We start from the raw sequence: 9,761 nt of genomic DNA, 5'->3' as shown, positions 1-9,761 counted from the left end.
CCTCCCTCACTTTTCCCTTCCCTCCTTCCTTCCTTCCTTACTCCCTCGCTCCTTCCTTCCTTTCTTCCTTCTTTTCTCCCTCCCTCTCTCCTTCCTTGCCATTCCTGCCTCCCTCCCTCCCCTCTTATCTTCCTTCCTTCCTTCTTTTCTCCCTGCCACTCTCCTTCCTTGCCATTCCTGCCCCCCTACCTCCCCTCCTATCTTCATTCTTTCCTTCCACCCTTTCCTTCTTCCTTCCTTTTCTCACCCCCTCCTTCTCTACCCTCCTTCCTTCCTATCTTCCTTCCTTCCTTCCTTCCTTCCTTCCTTCCTTCCTTCCTTCCTTCCTATCTTTCAGTCAGTCGATTATGTAAAGAGATTTATGCTGGAGGTAGACACTCTACACACCATTTTTGTAAACGTAGTTTTATAATTATTGTTGGTTAAAAAAAGTTTGATAACATTTTCCACCAAAAACTAATTGACTGCCAGATAGTTTTAACAATGGTTCCCCAATTTGAGCAAATGATCTGCTCTTTTCAGACCCCCAAAATGTTGTTTTCTTGAACAATTAAAGTGTCACAATTACCGAACATCATGTCAAACATAACAGTGACTTTGATGCTAACATTTTCTTACATCTAATATTTGTCACTATTCATACATACGTTCATATTCAATGAACTGTCACAGTTGCACACACATGCACACCCAAAATATAGTTATGATTGCAAACTTTGGAGCTTTATTCTGGTTAGATAGGCTATAACATACACACCAACAGGGCTGTAAAGTCACCTGAGCTGATAAGGCGTTCTAATTCTTTCGATTTCTGCTCTTATCTCAAAAGAAGAAATGGGCCGAAAAACAAATTGCTTCCGTCAGGTGGGTCAGCAGGTACAACTGGCAGCTGGATGATGCCCCATCATGTACGAAAACACACGCATACACATGCACACACACACAAACACACACACCAGTTCGTGTTGTCTTTCACTTATCATGCTTTTGATCAAAAGTATTGGATCAACTATGCCAGCAAAAATTGGAGAAAATTAAGTTGAGGACTTTTGCACAGGTGTTCAAATTTGGTTGGCAACGAATTTTCTCTGCGTTCTGCCGAAACAAACTCACCAAAGCAACTTTTTATCATTATTTTCATTTGCAGCATCAGAAAAAAAAATGACCTTTGTTCCAAATCTGAATTACTTCGGACAAATTTTGGTCTTAAAAATACAAGTGTCTGACCGAATAAGTTTGCCAATAATGAATTGAGTGGAATCTAATGACGATGTTTTTTTTTTTTTTTAAACCAACGTTTTGTAGTGTGCATTTGCTGATAAACACACGCGTTGTTTTACAATCTTGGCCGACCTTATCTACAAGTGCACACATACAGACAGTTATGCATGTGCAAAGACATTCCCGTCTTTACAGTTAGATTATATAACACTAGAAACTCATGTGTTTCCCATACCGGGAGTTGATCCCGGGCCACCTGGGTGAAAACCAGGAATCCTGACCGCTGGACCATATGGGAATTCTTCACTGTCTGCCTTTATACTTGATCACAATTATGTGTTACTATAAATGGTGCACAGTTGGTGTTTGCCACGTTTTTATGACACTGCATGTGCAGTATATAAAAGCTCAGAACATATAGTCAGTATGGAAGAAGATGATACATGTGATCATGTGGTGCCATGTGAGCCATTTTCAAGTCCCTACCACTAAAGTGATAAAAAAAAAGCCCTCGTACTTTATCGTAAATGTTTCACCACAAAAGGGGTGTGTTTAGTTACTGTATATTTAATGATGATTGATTTGATTTATTCTGTATTGCTAGACTGGCTCACAACTACTTTGCCAGTGAAAATGATTCTAATTCAGTTCAAGACCCATTGTCGTCACAAACAAGACATGTCCGCTACCTTGTGGTGTTTCTTGGTATTACAGTACGAAACTACAGCCAATCTTTGCATTTTTCATTCAGGTTTTTTTTTCGTATACTGTACTTAAAAGCGTTATAATTTTTCACACAGATGAGCATTTTGTGTTGTGTGTTAGTGCTAGCAAACATTCAAAATGATGTGAGCGACTCAAACATTGTTTGTTTTAGGTTTAGATTGACAATAGACTTGAACTGGGCGCGGCAATAAACACATTTGCAAATTCTCGAAACCCGTAGTTAGATTTTTTTTTGTTGCATATTTGCAATCAACACAGTCACCCTTCACAATCCTAATTAAAGTGCACAATACATATCATGAGTACTGTGGGCTGTTTTTTTGCTGGTGAAAGAAAAAAAAATAGAATCTAATTTGTGTAATTACAGAAAATGTAGTTTTTTTTCCGCGAATCACTAACATTCAAGGTATACATAATGTACGTTATTTGTTTGGGTACAATTGACAGCTTATTTAATATGCTGTAAGTGTTAATGAAGTTGTTTCTGCAAGTTAACGCCCATCACAGAACATACACACCTGCGACCCGATGCTATTCGTAGCCCTGGTGTCCTTCTAGGAAGCCACCAGCATCTGTGAAACTTCACACCGACCTGTCTTGGATGCTGAAAATAGAAAGTGAGCACAGAGATTGGCTCACGTTGTGATGCAGCAAAGTCTGTCGTTTTTGTTTACCCGCCGTCTGCGTCCGGTCAATGACTTCTTACTCCATCAGAATCAGTAAGTCAATATTTATTTTTCACTCTGCTTGTTTAATATGCCATAGTTGGTGTAAACTTTCTGTGGAGTCATCATTTGAGTCAGCACGCTGGTAACCAAAGCATCTATAGCACTATGGCAACCGATGCACCGTCCTCTCTTTATTCTCTATGGTACGCATTGAATCGTGCATTACTATGGGCAACGAAGGGATTCTCTTTACCTGCGCTATTACAACAAAATATCGCAAAAACACCCACTCCCATATCGCTATGGTAACCTAATTGCCTATCCACCAACTGAATCGTCTTCCTCACCTTTACTTTCTGTCATGGTTATGTCTTGTTAGGGAAAACATATTGACTAGAGCACATTACGTGAGAGTAATGATCGTTTCTTAAAAGAAAAAAGAAAAAAAAGCAAATATCAAATTACATTTTATCCAACTCATACTTCGAACGTGGAATGTAAAACGTCAACCCGTATGCTATGTTTTTTATATCCGCTAGAGAGCAGCATATATCCATGACACATCTTCTTGTGGTCTAAAAGTGTTTGTATTTTACGCAAAAATGTAATTTGCGTATTTTTACTGTACTGCATTTTAGTAGTGTACAGTACATCAGATTATTCTTTTTGCTGGTCTCACTAAGTGACCAATTCATGATTATGCACACCACCATAATGTAGCTGTGGGATGAGGAACCGTTAACCCTCGATTAAATTCAGACAATAAAAACGTTTACTGTTGCTGGGCCATTGAAAGATACAATGCCACAAGATAATCAAATGAAGGAGTGTAATGATTAAATGATGAATAAAATAACTAATCACTAATAAAATTAAAGCACTATTGTTTTGTTAACCAGCTAATTGTTTATAGAAAATTGTCCAAATCCTCAGAAAAGGGAACTTCTCAACAGTATCACATTTCTTTACCTTGACTCATCTATGAAACATTTACAAGCATCGATTTTCATTTTGGAAATCAATGATCAACAGTTTTGCCTCTTTTCTAAAACAAAATATGTCTCATTCCTCATTTTAAAAAGTTGTGTTTGTTCATTTTCTGTACTCTTTATTTGAAAGAAAATCTAAATCCTGTTCATGAACAAAGTGGCTATTACAACGTGTTTTTCTGATTTGCCAAACAACAAAACAATCTGTGGATTAATTGATTACATAAGTGTTTGTTGCAGACCTAGTACCTACAGATAGATAGATAGATAGATAGATAGATAGATAGATAGATAGATAGATAGATAGATAGATAGATAGATAGATAGATAGATATGAACTCTATGAACTCTTTTAGTGCGTCACATTGTCAGAAAAGGAAACATCCAGAGGGCCAGTATATTTAGAATTTTCACTCAATTTATTATTGTTATTGCTATTTTAAAGGATAAGAATTCTCATCCATGGCACTGAAAGAGTTAATGATTTGCTTTGGAGGGCAATTTCATACACGCTAACGGCGTGGCAAAACTACTAGAGTTTGGCTGTTTCTTTTATAGTGCAGAGGGTCCACACTACATGGCCCGAGTAATCTTACTTGTGCAGGAAAATTGTTAACTGGTAAAGTCCAAGTTATTAGTAAAGCTTGCATTGTATTTGTGGTGTATTGTAGTACTTGTGAGGACAAAGATGTTGCAAACTAGTACTAGGGCCTCAAGATGGATATGAAGAGCATGGAATAAATGCTCCGGCGGATTTTAGTACAAGCTTAATGTTGTGATGCATGCGTGTTTAATCGTATTACAGTATTACAATAAGTGTGTGGGCCACAAATCTCCCGTGAGGCAGCCTTTGCTCTTTTCTGTTTAAATGTGTCGCAGCAGCAAAGTCACGTGATGGACGTAGCAGCCAGCTAGCATAATTCACACCGTTTGCGTCGGCGCGAGTGTCGTAAATCCGTGACCAAGATGAAGTAACAGGCGGCGTGCTTGTAAACGCCTGCCGGACATTTAAATGATCAACAACAACAACAACACGTTGCAGTCATTCATTGCTGCTGAATCGTCACTTATGTGCAACCGCAGCGATCGCGTCACCGCTAGACAACTTTATCACAACTTGACAGGCTGGGGATGGAGTTTTGATGAGCGATAGGGTTTTAAAACAAGGGTCAAGATGCAAAAAAAAAGCGTTGAAGTCTCAAAATAAGGTAAAAACAAGTTTTAGGGTTCAAAGATGGGATTAATGTTTCTATCTAGGTTTTTAAAGTAGTGTTACAGATAAGGTTAGCGTTTCAAGTTAGGGTTTTGAATTTGAATTTTGAGCTTCTTTACAGAGGGTTGGGGTTTCAAATCGGAGTTTTGGTATTTAAGTATTGTTTTATGGCAGAGGTAAGGTTTCAAGTTGCCACATCCGTTTAGGGTTTTAGTAGAAGCTTATCCCTTAGGTTTTCAAATCAGGGTTTTGGGGCTTCTAGTTAGGTAGATTTTACGTACAGTACATTAGGGGTTCAAACTGGGTGCTTGTCTTAGAAGGTAGGGTTTCAAGCCAGTGTTTGAGTTTCAAGTAAACGTTTCAAAATTGGATTTTAAGTCTTGTTTTGGGTTTTAATGTAGCGTTAGCTGTGATTAGAGTTTTGAGTTAGGGTTTCAAGATTGGTTTCCAAGCAATTGTAAGAGTTGCTTTTATGGGGGGGGGTTAAGGGTTGGAAACTATCATTATGATTGGAAGATGAGGCTTCAAGACAGGGTTGCAGTTTCAAAGGAGGATATGTATCTTGATGTATGGTTAGGGTTTCTAGACCGGTTTAGGTTTTCAGACCAGGTTCAGAATTTCAAGATGTGGTTTTGAAGCAGTTCAAAGAAGGGTTTCAAATCATGATTAGGGTTTTGAGTTGGGGTTTGAAGACTGCGTTTGGGTGTCAAATTAAGGATCCAAGCAAATTTCTGAGTTTTGAGAGTTTCAAAACTGGGTGGGGTTTTTAATTAATGTTTCAAATGAAGGTTTGAAACGAGGCTTCAATCTATGATTAGTGTTTCAAGATCAAGTTAGGGTTTCAAATTAAGGTTCCACACAAGAAGTTAAAAATAGTTACAAATTAGGGTCACAAAGTAGGGTTTTCAAAACAGGATTAGGGTTTTCAATGTGGTTCCAATTACAGGCAGGTTTTTTTTTTTCCGGTGGTTTAAATTAAGATGATTTTGAATCATAATTTACAATTTGAAGGAAGGATTTCAAGATGGGGTTAGGGTTTCAAATGAGTGTTTTCGAGTGTGCCGTACAGTCTCCCTGTGTAGTGTATTTGTGTGCTGAACATCCAGGTGTGGATTTATTTCCCTCTTGGCTCGCCTCCTTCTTCTTTTTTGATTCATGTTGTGTACGCGGCCTCAAGGTTGACGCCGTCTTCTTCCGACCGCGCTGACGAAGATGACTTATGCGTGCGCGCGCGTGTGCCACTCGTACGTGCACGGAGGTTTTACGCGTGTGTTGCCACATCCCGCGGCCTCATCCATCTCGTTGACGCCGTCGTAAATTATCCTCGTGAAAGCGCCCGAGTGATTGGTCGCCGCATCTCCGGAACCGACAGACGGTCCGTTCGGGAAGCCTCTTTTGTCCCGTGCGTTTCAAGTTTGGGTTTGAAGTTTTGATGCGAAGGTTGGGGTTTTTAAAGTAAGGTGTTAAATTAGGGTTTGGCTTTCAAGTCAAAGTTTGGGTTTCATGACAGGGTCCGGTTTTAAAAGTTGACAGAGGGTTTCAAGTCAAGTTTGGGGTTTTAAAGTATCGTGTTTTCAATACAGGGTTAATGTTTCACATTAGGGTTTCAAACATAGGTTAGGGTTTTATGACTGAGTAATTGTTCCAAGGTAGGTTTTAAAATTAGGGTTAGAATTTAAACTGGTTTCAAGCCTGTATTCAAGTTTCAAGTAAAATTTGAGTCCAATTTAAGGTTCCAAGACTGAATATGAGATTCATATAACGGTCGTTTTTTACGGATACGGTTTCAAATTGGTGTTCCCAGCCAAAATTAGGTTTTCAAATTACGGCTTCAAACCAGGATTAGGGGTTTAAAACAGGTTGTTGGAATAATTATAAAAATCGTGATTATACATTTCCCACAATCAATATAATATAATATTTATAATATATGTATAATATACAATGCTTGCAACGAAGAAATGCTTTGCCGTGAGAATGGATGCAGAATAAATAAAATTTCAAGCCAGATTTATGGCTTTCAAGAAGGTTCCATCAAGCATTGAGTATGAATGACAATAATATTTCACGATCCAGATTAGGGTTTCAAGACCATGTTAGTGATTTGAATTATGATTTCAAAACCACATTAGGGTATCAAGACAGAGTTAACGTTTATGGGTTGTTAAGTTTTAAGACTTCAAGATAGCTTTTTGATCCAAATAAGGAGTCAAGAGTGGATTAGGGTTTTAAAACAGGGTTGGGGTTTCAAGATAGGGCTTTATGTCAGGGTTCATTTTGTGCATCACTTTTGTGCTTTTCTTCTTGTTAAAGCTCCCAAACCATAAAACGTAACATAACATTTTCTTCTTTTAAAAGCTGGCGCGTCGCGTCTCGTCATCTTCAATTTGGCCGCCATTTCTTCCGCTTCGCTTACGCCGCACCAAAGTTCTGACGCCGCTGTTTGTTTGCACTGCCGTTAAATTTGAACTTTAAATTATTTATTAGTATTTGAAGTCTTTTTCATCCCATTCAGCCATTCTGTGGCCATCTTGGTTTAAGGCAAACGCGACAACCGCCAGCTGAAATGGAAAAACCCCCAACAAAATTCTAATGAATATTTTATGTGTTGTCTAATAAGTTTAAATGTGTTTTTAAATCGTGTGGGATTCATATCAGGGATCATGATGTAGCCTCTGTGAAAAAACAGGGACTCACTGTAAAAAAAAACAAAAAAAACAGCAAATGCCACGGTCGCTTTTTGATCGACTATCAAAGCACTGTACATACTTCCTGGGAATCAGCCAATCAGAACTCAGCTGAGTGATCAGTTTCACCAAAATTGACATTGAGGAGATTTATGTCACATAGGGGCCTTATTTCATGCAGGCTTATGTCTGTGTGCGTGCATGTGTGTGTATGCGCATGTGTGTGTGTGTGTGTGTGTGTGTGTGTGTGTGTGTGTAGCAAAGGAGCCACTGGGAGTGTGAAAGAGCAACATGATGCTGTAAATCCTCATCTTGTGCCTGCTCCCCTCTTCCTGAGATTACACATCACTGTGCATGTGTGTGCGTGCGCGTGCTTGAGTGTGATTTAAAAAAAAATGGCCCACCAGTGTGTGTGTGTGTGTGTGTGTGTGTGTTTGATAATGATAATCCGCTTCCATAGGGTGTGTGCATGTGTGTATGAAGTATGTATGTTATGTGCATATTTGCTGCATCCACGACAAAAGGGACGCCGCATAGCAATTTTATAAATTATAAAAAAAAGTTTTACATGGCAGCATGAAATTTGGTACACATGCATATCGAGAGCAGACCCATGAAAAAGTCTCAGGAAGCTATGCCCCAAAAGACCCAGGAGGTCCGCCATCTTGGTTTGAAATGGACATTTGAGACTCATTTCCAGGAAGCCTTCAAAATGGATTTCAGGCAGCTCTGAACTTTTTACAAAACATCTTTCCTTTGAAGCCAGTTTCATGTAGCAAAATCAAATTGAGAAGCCGTGTCCCTCGTGAGTCGGCGCACAAAAAAATCTCAAGGAGCCATGCCCCAAAGTTTGCCATTTTGCTTTGAATTAGCCATTATAAAATTATTTATAGCATGCATAAATTATTTGGTTGGGAAATACAGTAATAAAAAAACAAAGAACAAAATCAGAACTCATTGAGCAACATGGTATCATAAAATACTGTACTTCATATTCATCATGTGTAACCCTACAAAAAGTCTCAGGAAATATTTCCTGAAAATACACAATAAGTCTGTGATTTTGTTATCAATACCAAATTTTAGGCTCTTTTCCAAGGAGCCTTAAAAATGGCTTGGTTGGGCAACAGAACATCTTAGCAATATAACTGCTAAACATGAGTAGAGACACAAAAAGATTTAGAAAAGAAACTTGACTAATTTCTAGGAGGCCTTCAATGGCGAAATTACTGGACATTTTCAGGCCATAAAGCCAGTTTCATTTAGCAACAACATTTGGTAGACAGATTTATCATGAGCAGACCCACAAAAAAGTCGCAAGAAGCCATATCTGAATAGGCACAGAAAATTGAATTAAATTGACAATTTTTTTGCCTTAAAGGAAGCCTTAAAATTAGCTTGATTGGACAACTCACACACATGACACAAAAATACACCTCAAAGTCACTTTGTAAGATGATAATTGGTAGACTCGAAAAAAATTCGAACAGAACACAGGAAATCTGGACATTTGGCTAATTTCTACAAGGCTTTCAAAGACGCAATACCCAACCAAATATATTTTTTAAAAATTTCTCTGAACATTTGGTAGACGAGAGTAGATGTGCCAAAAAAAAAAAATCCATTCCTGAAAAGACACAACCTGCCTCTTTGGTTTAGCCATTTTTTGGGAGGCCTTAAAAAATGAACTAGCATTTTTGGAAATGAAGCCCACAAAGCCAGTTTTACTTGGCAACTTAACATGTGGTAGAAATGTTTATCATAAAAAGCCCCTCAAAAAAATCCCAAGAGGCCATGCCTGAAAAAACACAGGAAGACTTCCACTTTGGCCAAAGCGTCCATTTTTGGTTCATTTCCACCATTTCCAGGATTTCTTTACAGACAAACATCATGTATATTAGACAGACTGTCATCGCTAACTTGCTAAGTCCCCACGATTGGTGTGGATGGAACATTGCAGCAAAGTCTAATAATTCACCATAAAACAAGAAAGTGTGATAAGTCAGTGCCACAAGGTCACATCTTAAAAGTCTTGTATAGAATGATGATTCCGCCTTGAAGACACCAACTGGCAAAGACTGACTTTACACCCTCATTTATCATGGAGGATTCGTATTTTACCAAGATACACCCATGAGGACTGGCTTATTAAAATTCATTATTTTTGCACAGCGCTAAATAATTGAATGAGTAGTTTTTTTTTCAATGAGTAAGACATTGCAATGGCTAATATGTGCTCTCTAAACCACTCAAAATG

At 38.4% G+C, this 9,761-nt stretch overlaps 1 non-coding gene across 1 annotated transcript; it reads right to left on the bottom strand.

Annotated features, from left to right (window-relative positions):
• Nucleotides 1-1,447: 1,447 nt before the first annotated feature.
• Nucleotides 1,448-1,519, bottom strand: trnae-uuc (transfer RNA glutamic acid (anticodon UUC)). Its single transcript has one exon. It is a non-coding gene; the product is annotated as a tRNA-Glu (tRNA).
• Nucleotides 1,520-9,761: the final 8,242 nt, after the last annotated feature.

This window comes from Hippichthys cyanospilos, chromosome 3, assembly GCF_059441005.1.
Source record: "Hippichthys cyanospilos isolate Australia breed blue-spotted pipefish chromosome 3, RoL_Hcya_1.0, whole genome shotgun sequence".
Lineage (NCBI taxonomy): Eukaryota > Metazoa > Chordata > Actinopteri > Syngnathiformes > Syngnathidae > Hippichthys > Hippichthys cyanospilos.
Note: the sequence above shows the minus strand (reverse complement) of the source record. Positions and strands in the feature narration are given on the sequence as shown.